The sequence below is a fragment of the Malaclemys terrapin genome, chromosome 11 (genome assembly GCF_027887155.1).
Source record: "Malaclemys terrapin pileata isolate rMalTer1 chromosome 11, rMalTer1.hap1, whole genome shotgun sequence".
In the NCBI taxonomy this organism is placed as follows: domain Eukaryota; kingdom Metazoa; phylum Chordata; order Testudines; family Emydidae; genus Malaclemys; species Malaclemys terrapin.
The window spans coordinates 25,746,527-25,756,587 of NC_071515.1; the positions used below are offsets into that span (position 1 = coordinate 25,746,527).

General features: G+C 46.6%; 1 protein-coding gene across 1 annotated transcript in view; it reads right to left on the reverse strand.

The window, feature by feature from the left end:
- The window catches only part of LOC128845626 (syncytin-2-like), a 30,859-nt gene extending 21,547 nt beyond the window's left edge, over nucleotides 1–9,312 (reverse strand). Inside the window, exon 1 of the mRNA XM_054044481.1 lies at nucleotides 9,251–9,312. The gene's annotated coding sequence lies outside the window, so the exon portion shown is untranslated. The remainder of the gene's footprint in view (nucleotides 1–9,250) is intronic.
- Nucleotides 9,313–10,061: the final 749 nt, after the last annotated feature.

Below are 10,061 nucleotides of genomic sequence, written 5' to 3' on the forward strand. Positions count from 1 at the left end.
GATATTGCTACTTCCCTGTTCGACATCTGTGTGCTATTGGTGGTTCTGGCAGCTCAGGCACTTAAGTGCTCTTTTCTCTGTGATTATCTGAAAAAACTGGTCACTAGAGATGAGTCACTAAATGAGAAGAGAATTTTTCCTTATGAAACATTGTTTCCTTATTTCCCAAACCACTTCCTTGATTACAGCATGGAGTCTAGTTGCAGGATCTCAGCCGCTTTGTTAGTTGCCAGTGGGTTTCACTGAAAACTTTTAAAAATCTTAAAGCTCTTAGGGATTTTTAGGTTTAGTTTGTGAAATGTGCAAGAGGGGATGGGGAGGAAATAAACAGCTATTTGCATAAAAGCAAGCAAATTGTTTTAGTTTTTAGTCAGCTAAACACTGAGATACGAGAGTTCATTATTTATAGCAGAGTGCAGCAATATCTGCAGTCTCAAGACAGGAATTTCTCATTTCATGTTCACTTCATTCATAAACTTCACTGTTTCAAAAGACACACAATGGGACAAACTCTGATGTCAGTTACTATAAATCCTGAATAAACTCATTGAAACCACTAGATTATCGGAAACGAGTATTGTTCTGTGCTAGCAGCAGGGGGAGCTGCTATCATATAATTACCATAGTAACTGTGTTGCAGCAACTTGCAAATCTGGCAGAGGGCTTGCTGGAGAAGCAAAATTTCTAGCAAATCCTATGGTGATGAAGTGCCGGAGTGAGGAGAGCGGGGTAGGCTCTATCCCTGCCTCAGATCCCTTTTTTTCCTTTTTCAAGCTGACAATGTAACTTAAAAAAAAATAACATGTAGGGCAGAGGGGAGGAGTCTCCACCCTTCAGGAGGGTGCTTGCATGTGGGATAGCATCTGTGGACATTCTGACAGAGTGCACCTCAGAAAGAAGGGGCCATGTAAGGGGGTGCTCTCCTCTGAGCAGGAGCAGTGAGGCAGTGGGGAGCAATTTCTCCCCATGAGCAGGTAGCCAGGTTGGAGATGTCTCTCCTGTGAGCTGTGGTGACGACGCAGGAAACAGAACGCCAGGTTTGTTGGTAGCCAGAGAGCTTTACAAGCCTCTTGCAAAAAGCCTCCCAGGAAAACTTTTCCTGGGGTTTTTATTTCTCTCCTTGCTTTGTTTACAACACTTCTTAGTGGTTACATTCCTGCGCATAGAAAAGCCAGGCAGTGTACATGCACATAAGATAACGAACCCATCTCTTGAGCGCGTGAACACCAGCTGCGAGGGTACAATCAAATCAGCCAAATAAGTTTCCCAAACACAAACGCTGGATTGAAGGTCACTCCTGCCTCGTAGCCATGGGAGCAGTTTGCCGCGCCTGTGGACTGGCGATTCGGGAGCTATGCATCTCTACATCTCCCCCTGTTTTATTTTATAAATGCGGTGTTTAAACAAAACACTCTCGCAGGGTAGCATACACAATGCCACTAGATTGGGTATACATTAAACAAAGCAGCAAAGTAAAACGTCAAACATCAAAACTAGGACCCCATACTATAAAAGGGTCTTCATCTACTCTAAGGGTGGCTATAACTAAATATAATCCTACCAAGGAAGAAAAACGTCTTGGCGGATGACTTAAGCATAACATTTTAGCATATCAATTTGCTATTACATGCAAAACTATTATCAGTAAGCTTAAAACAACACATTTCTTTCACTGTCTCACACCCCAGATGTTGCTGGGTGGTTTGCAGACAGGAACAAGGCAAGTACTTAACAGACCTTGCATGTCCGGGGCAACGGCCAGGCAGAAATCAGATTGATTCAATACTTGTGCCAGGTGGACCCAAATGTCTTGTAATGTGGTGTCATTAACATACACACAGCTGTCATTAACTTGAAAAAGTAAGTGTCCTGTCAGGTGTAATCCCAGGAGCACTGACTAAAATTAACTGGGCATACCAGGTAGTCTAATTTCCCAGATGTCTTGGTGAATTACTCAATCCCACATGCATCCTCCCCATGGACCCGGCAGGATTTGGTATGTGGAAGGCCACACCCTCTTTACCGGTCCATATGCTTGGAAGGAGCATTAAGAACGTTTGCACTTTTACCTAGAAAGTCTCTAAGTATGTCTCTATGGCCACAGATCAGATGGTACTCCTGATGTGTCTGTAAGGGCAGTGGGCCAAGCCTGAACATGCTAGATCCCACTGCAATGCCTTCCCAGCCTCAGTGATATTCAATACCATCTCTGTCAGCAACTTCTGGGTCATTGTCTGTATTTGAATGTGTTACAGGGGTAATAGTGTAATAAAGAAGATAGCAGGGGCAATGGCAACAAGGTGCCTTTGGTACTTATCATTTAAAATCCAATTAGGGAAGGCAATACATACTGAAGGACTTATTCAAAACACAGGGCGCAGCCTGTAGAATAAACCCCAAAATCCAATCAATACCACGTTCCCAAGAATGGGTTCCACAAATTTCTTCCTGCTAGTGTATAATTCTTTGTTTCTTCACCAGGGTCAGTTCTTAATGTCTCTTGTAGTCAGGAATCCCTGGACTTTGTGGTTTCAATGAAGCAAGTGTTCCTTCTTCTCTTTTCCTGAAACAGTGTGGTTTAGCATCATACAGGGGAGAGGTTACTAGCACATCACCCTGTAATGGTTTTGTGTCTTTTAGAAAAATTCAGAGGCACAGTAGGTCTGTCAGTGGACAAGGGAGAGGTTACTAGCACTTCACCTTGTCTTTTTTTCCTTTTTCCTGCTGTCCAGAAGGCACAGCAGGGCTAGAAGAAGAAATAGGCTTATCATCAGTCAAAGAGTCCTCCCGAGGTGGAGGGGTCTTTTTGCAGTGAAAAGCATGGGTCCAGGCAGTCAGTCCTTGGCACTTCACAGCGGTGTTGGTGGTTAACAGGACTTGGAAAGAGCCTTTCCAGCATGGAGCCAAAGCAGTCTTTCGTTGATGGACTTTACATAGACTCAGTCTCCTGGTTTTAATAAATGGCAGGGGTGCTAGGGTCTTTGGGTAGCACTTCTCTACCTGTGAGAAAAGAAACCTAACACATTTTATTAATGCCTGGCAGTGTTTTGCAGATCTCACAGTTGCTCAGGCACATTTAAGCCCCCCCCTTGTCTTGGGGGTCAGCCAAGTTTTGGCTGTGGCCTTGGATGAGCCTGCAAGCTGTATCTTCCTCTCAGTTAACTCATTCTGTGCTTTTTCCTCTTCTCCCTTTCTCGGCTTCTTTTAACCTACAAAGGAAACCTTCACTCTTCCAGTAAAATAACTTTATTACAGAGCTTTGGAGCAACAAACCGGGACAAGCACACCCACTTTTGAGGAGTGCACTCGGTACAACCTCAGGTGTCTAATTGCTTTCCTCCCTCCCCAGCCCTCTGGCTAGAAATCTGAGGTAGCCAGAAGGATCCCATGGGCAATATGGGGAGTGGGTTAACCTTCCATGTCTTTGCTTCCAAAGACTGTTGGTATACAACTCTTAACAACAATTTTTGCCATAAAACACAAAAATAATCCCTATTGTGCCAGTAAATGCATGGTACATTGAATGCTGTTCAGCTGGCATCCGTTTTCTCTGATGATCTGAAAAACAAAAGAACAGAGGTCTACCCCTTTTGGGCAGTCAGTCATTGCTTAAAATGTTTCCTTGTATTTGTTCATAGGCAGCCCAGATTTCAGTGGCTTCTACCTTATTAGTTAGAAACTTGCATTAATACAAATGCTATCTACAGCTTAAAGATTTTTACTTAAAAGGGACACAATTAACTTTCCCAGTCTTTTGATTGCCTTTTACTTCTAACTCCTGCTTTCAAACACACAGTGATCTGAACAAGACAACACAACCTATATTGGTAGGTTTGCATTTCCTTTACCTCTGCTACAATATACACTGCACATATTCTGGGGAAAAGCGGCCACTGCGCAACCCATACGAGCTCATCAGTGAGCCAACGGAGGGGGAGGGCCGTACACCTAATCATCAATATGGATGGTGGCAGTTAAAGCAGTTCCCCTGAGGCTTCTGCCCCTTGTGCAGGGCAGCTGTCAGCAGGGCCATCTGATGGGTTTGAGTGCCTACATCAGTACACGCCTGCAGCAACTCCGCCAGGGTCGAAAGACTTAGAGGACTCGCTCGCAGCGGGGACCCTGCGAAACGCGCGACGGGCACACTGGCCAATGATGGGAAAAGCTACCTGGGGCGTGCCCACCACCTGCTCGGGGATGCCCGAAAACTGCCCTGTGCCATATAACTGCTCAGCAAGATAAGCCCCCCCACCTTGTGCTGCTGCCGCAAGCGCCTCTCGCTGGTACTCGCTGTCCCACACAATGTATTGCGCGGGAGACAGCACCATGCGACACATGTCTTTCCAATCTTGGGGGAGCAAGTGATAACCGTTTGACACACCTTTCAAGATCCCCCGGAGCTCGTGCAGAACCGAGTAGGGGAGAGCCTCCCAGTCCACTACTCGGCCCCCGTTTCCATTATCCCGCCTAGAGACGGGGAACGCCTCGAACCCACACTTGGATTCCTTGTCGGTCAAGAGACCGGCCTTGCGCACCGGCTGCACCGCCGCGGCGACAGCGCCCCCCCGCCTGACCGGTAGGCATGGGGGCGCCGCCATGGGCGGCGGCGCAGGGGGGGTCATCTGCGGGCAGGAGGGGGGTGGCCCATCACCTGGGGGCAAAGGGGAAACCGGCTTAAGGCCGTCGGGGCCGAACCCCTCCAGCGCCTCCTTACAACGCTGCCAGAGCAGCAGGTGCTGAACTGGGGCACGGGGTTCACTATACAAGGTGATCCCAATCCGTATCCAATCAAAAAGCTGTAATGACCCGCAGTCCGGATACCAGGGGCACTGGCGATCTATTTCCCTTAGAAGGTCCTCAATATGAGCGACCGAGACAACGACACATGATCGCTGCCTTATAATCTTTTGTAACTCTCTTGCGTGCTCCTTCTGGGCACTGGAAAGTTTCCCCCCCATACTCACGAATAAGGGGCGGCAAACAGCCGCGGGCGCGCTCGGCGTATCCAGCCGGTGAGTAGAGGGGCATCACGTCGGGGTCACCAGCTGTGGTGACGACGCAGGAAACAGAACGCCAGGTTTGTTGGTAGCCAGAGAGCTTTACAAGCCTCTTGCAAAAAGCCTCCCAGGAAAACTTTTCCTGGGGTTTTTATTTCTCTCCTTGCTTTGTTTACAACACTTCTTAGTGGTTACATTCCTGCGCATAGAAAAGCCAGGCAGTGTACATGCACATAAGATAACGAACCCATCTCTTGAGCGCGTGAACACCAGCTGCGAGGGTACAATCAAATCAGCCAAATAAGTTTCCCAAACACAAACGCTGGATTGAAGGTCACTCCTGCCTCGTAGCCATGGGAGCAGTTTGCCGCGCCTGTGGACTGGCGATTCGGGAGCTATGCATCTCTACAGTGAGCAGGATCCACAGACGGAACAGGAGCTAGTTTGAGATTGGGAAAGCTTATATTTAATGTGTCTAAGCCGGAAGTATCTGGAGATTTTGCACTTTAGAGTCATGACAGTTTTATGCCTAATAAAGCTATCACTAGCCCAGGACTAAATAATGCCCAGCCTGAGTCACAGGCAGGTGCAAGGTTAGGGGAAGTTCCACAACGGGGGAGTGGAAATATTTCTCTTGTCGGCTGGATTTTTTTGAAACGGTGGCTGTTTGAAACGGATGACAGAATTGGGATTTTAGAATAATGCCCAGGGAGATGGATTTGTTGGGCAGGCAAAGAAGTCAGAGGTGCATGATAAGTGAATATGCCACATAGCTCTGTAATTTATCACATAGATATTACCTCCAAATATGCATTAGATGCAAAATACATGTGTATGTGTGTGAGCTAGTTACATGAAATACGTATCACAGCAAAAACAAATATGGACGTTGCTCTTAATTCACATCGCTATCACTTACAGTTCAGCTTTCCTTGTTTTTATTATTAGGGAAGGATTAAGAGGAGGTAGAGTCCTTCTCAGGGAATTTTAGAATAAAATTGTTCTTGTACTATTAAAAAGATAATTTTTTTTTTGAGAATTTACTTTCGGGAGTCACAGACAATGACTCCTAGACTGAATTCAATAGATTCATTATTCAAACACAGCTCATTTGGAGCAACTGTTTGATCATAGGATATTGAATATTTTATTTTCACTGAAAGAAAGGCATGCAAAGTAGATAAAATGGGATACTGGAAAGATGTGATTACTACTTATTTTAAAATCTCATCCCACACTATTCAGAGATTTGAATTTCTTCTCCTATATGCTAAAAAATCCATAGTATCTTTTGACTCTTCAGGATTGAGTAATAGGACAGATGGGCCCAAACTATTCCTCAGAAGGGTGCCATGGGTGACACTCACCTTTTGGCAACACCTCCTGGCTGTTCTGGGGATTAGCTCCATCCAGGTCCAATGCCCCTTTTCTTCCTTTGCTCTCTCAGCAGCCTCCCCCCGCAGGACTCAGCATGCTCCCTCTTCATGGGCAGGGCTGGCTCCAGCTTTTTTGCCCATCAACGGCGCTTCAGTGGCAGCTCAATTGTGCCGCTCCATTCTTTGGTGGCAATTCGGCAGCGGGTCCTTCGCTCTCTTTTCCTCTTCGGTAGCACTTTGGCGGCAGCTCAAAGAGGAAGAGAGGGACTGAGGGCAGGGCCATCCCTAGCCATTTGGGTGCCCTAACCAGCCCCCCCAAGGTCTGGGAGGCAGGAGCTGTGGGGGGGCACTTTGGGGGGCCCCACAGGCCCAGAGTGGCCCAGGGGATTAGCAGGGGGCCGGGAACAGTCTGCTCCGCTTCCCTCACCCCGGTCCCAGCCGTGTCACTCGGGGGAGGAGGCTTGGGGGAAGGGATATTCCCCCCCCCCCCGCACGCACCAGCGGGAAACAGAGCAGCCCGGCCCCAGACCACTCTACTCTGCCAGCTCCCGCTGCAGTGCTCTGCTTCCCGCCACCAGTGAGTGCGGGGGGCGTCCTTTCCCCAACCTCCCCTCACACACTGGTGGCAGGAAGCGAAGTGGAGCGGGCTGGGGCCAGATTGCTCCGCTTCCTGCCGCTGCCAGTGAGTGTGGGGTCGCTGGGAGAAGAGGGGCGGAGCAGGGGGAAGGGTAAGAGGTGGGGCAGAGGGAACTGTCCAGAGCCTCACCCCCCCCCCAGGGATGGCCCTGCCCCTTGCCATGGGCACAGACCACAGCGGGGCCGGCCGGGGCTGGTGCTGCCGCGTATTCAGCACACAGGTGCCCCAAATTTCATGGTGCCCTACGCAGCTGCCTATGTTGCGTATGCCTAAGGATGGCCCTGACTGAAAGACCTGCTGCCGAATTGCCATCAAGACCTGGACATGCCGCCCCTTTCCATTGGCTGCCCCAAGTACCTGCTTCCTTCGCTGGTGCCTGGAGCCAGCTCTGTTCATGGGCTTGGCTGCTCCTTCTTCATGGCTTTGTCCTCCGGCCAGGTCACTGTTGTTTTCTCCTTCTGTGGCAGGGTGGGGACAAACCAACTGTCCAACTCTCCAGGCCTTCCTCTAATCTAAGACTATGCCACCTTCCCAGTGGCAGGTAGGGGAATCTGGGCCTGCACACTACTCCAGAATCTAGCCCAGGGATCCTCTATCCAGTAACCTTGGGCTGCTCGCTCCCAGACCCCATTGCTGTTTCCCTGTGCTCCTTCCTACTTCGCGTCTCTTTTTTGATGTTCTGGCCCACTCAGAGGCTCAAACTCAAGCTCTCAACTCCCAGGAAGTGACTAAAGCCTACTTCTCCTGTAGCCTCGTCAATTGTCAGCGTCCTAGCTTTGTATAAGCTTACACCTGCTTAGCTGAGCTTCATCTTCCACTAGGGCTTGTCTATACAGCCTAATTCTCCCGCAGGTGCAGCCTACCAGGTTAATTAGCCTCTTCCAAGCTACCTTACCCCTTCAGGTGGGGTGTGGAGAGAACACCTCCTCACAGCTAGGTGTGTTCAAATCTGGGGTTTGGTGTAGGCCATTACAAAAATAATCATTGGCTGAGACATTTTGATCTGGATCCAATGTTTCCCAAAGTTTTGATTACATTCATATCCAGGCTTTCAGTTCAAGCCCACTTCTTCATAATAGGTTATTTTTCTCAGCTTGGTGGCCAGAACTACTTGGCTAAGTTTATTTACTTCTCTTTATGTACCATTGCTAAAAAGTGTAGTATTCAACATTTTAAAAGCTGCTCTTGCATTCAGTAATAGTTCGACTTATGAATTAGATGCTGAACACTTTAATTCTTCCATACAAAAAACAAAATAAAAGCCTGTTATCAAGACCAGAAAAAGGAAGAAGTAATCTATGTGATTTGATCTTTTTTACTTGATTCACCGTAATCAAAATAACAACTAGCTGTAAGAAAATGTGAGGACTTCGAATTAAGAGTGCACTAAAGGACTAACCAGAAACAATTTCGTACACTCAGTACAGAATATTTCTGTTTGATGTGAAATTACGTTGTTGCTGTTGACTACATATTGTGGCCCTGATTTTCCAAATGGTCTCAATTTGGCCCCAATTTTGTACCCTCAAACACAGCAACTTCAAATCCAAGGTGTTTTTGTAGCAATCACCCAAGTGGGTGGAGTTTTAATGAGTTCTGGGCAGAGATTAAGACATACCCATACAAAGGGGTATCTTGAGACAGTTTTGACACAGAAACAGGCTATCTAAGCAAAGATGTTCAAACAAAGCTGCTCATGCTGGAATTTTGAAAAAGGGGCTGTGAACTGTAATCTTTACAACTGTTTTGTTGATATTGCCTTGATAAAAGATGGGCCAACATGAACTGCTGTATGTGCATATTTTAACTAAAAATAGACTAGGAAAGACTGGTCTCAGTGTGTCCTTTCATCCCTCTCCCAACAAAGAATTAACTTCTTCCAGGAGAACAAACCCTTCCTAGCTGCTCGGAAGCAAGTGCATTATCATATAATTGTGACCCATAGTTAAAGTTTTTCATAAGCAATGCCTGGATTTGGAACTGAATTGATTTCACCGGGGCTCTACTGGGTGCAGTGAGGGAGTTGCAGGATTGGAGTGTAAAATATGCAGTGAAATTATCTATGAAAAATTATTCTGTGCAACTGCAATCACACAGCAAATCAGAGAGATTAGGTAGGGCCTGTTCCTGAGTTTTGTCCATTAAGTTTTATCATTGACTTCATTGGGGAAAGCTGAGGTTCTAAATATGGTTTAATTTATAGCATGTTATCATCAAAATATCAGAATTGATGCACTTACCTGTTTTTTTGATGTAGATGTTCACATGCTTCATTTCTGGCAGTAACTTAAAAAAAATCTCAGATGCTCTTTTGCTTGCTGTTCAATAAGTTATGCTCCAGATTTTAAAGAGTTTGCCTTTGCACAACGCATTTAAATGACTGTAGCCAATTTTCACCTGATTAGAATGGAAGGCAATCCTGCTGAAATTTTCAGTACTTGAAAAATATCCTGCTCAGCAGCTTGCAGAAAGTCATCACAGGACAAATGTTAATATTTTTAAACTCATTCCCCCTTCCCCTTTTAAAGCAGAATTGAAAAAAGCAGCACCAGAGAGATAGCTGCTGCATTCAGTTAAGCCAAGAATTTCAGGGAGTTAACTGTTTTGTTTCTTTTATGTAAAATTCAGCATCTCACTTCCTTTTAATCAAAGTACACATGGAATTCTTACAGGGAACACAAGTAATGTTTCCAAAATATATCAAAATGTAAAAAAGACTGGATTAGAGAGAGACAGTTTCTTCTCTCTAGCACACACAAACAATCCTGGGACAACTGCAGAAACCCAATACAGATTCTAGTGAATGTTGGGGTAGAAGGACAACACAGATCTGCTGCCACTTTATCTCCACTCCGTCAGCCACCGTTGTGGCTCCCATCACCTGTCTCTGTTAGAGAGTGGGGAGACCCAAGTGCATGGTCATCTCTTTGCCATTCTAGAGACCTCTCCTTCCTAGCTCAAGCTCTGGCAGCCACTGATACATGCCCTAACTTCCAGATTGCTCCCCCATCACTGTATCCATAGTGTGGGTTCTGGAGCTTCCTCCAAATA